Consider the following 371-nt stretch of genomic DNA (forward strand, 5'->3'; position numbering starts at 1 on the left):
TCTATTTATGTGTGTTATTGTTATCATGCTCGCGCGCGCGTCCGCGCTGCAAGCCTGGGAGGCGTGGCCTTCATCCTGGGTGCCCGGGTCCCCACCGGTCTCCATTTACCCTCCGGTGGAGAAATTAGATGCACCAACAGCCCCGCGCCAGAAAACGCCTCAGAGAAGGCTAGTGAGATCCAAAACTTAGAACACGGCAATGATGATAACAATAAAACACATAAATAGATCAATAATCACCCGTTCATTTTTTTTTTTTTTTAACCTGAGTAAAGGTCAGGTCTCACGGGCTTCGGTACAGTACAGATCTCTATTCCTCCTTAAATAGTTACTTGTTTTATTCTGGTTTGGTTTTTAACACACCACACCTC

This window comes from Psammomys obesus, unplaced genomic scaffold (genome assembly GCF_907164565.1).
Source record: "Psammomys obesus unplaced genomic scaffold, mPsaObe1.curated_primary_1811, whole genome shotgun sequence".
In the NCBI taxonomy this organism is placed as follows: domain Eukaryota; kingdom Metazoa; phylum Chordata; class Mammalia; order Rodentia; family Muridae; genus Psammomys; species Psammomys obesus.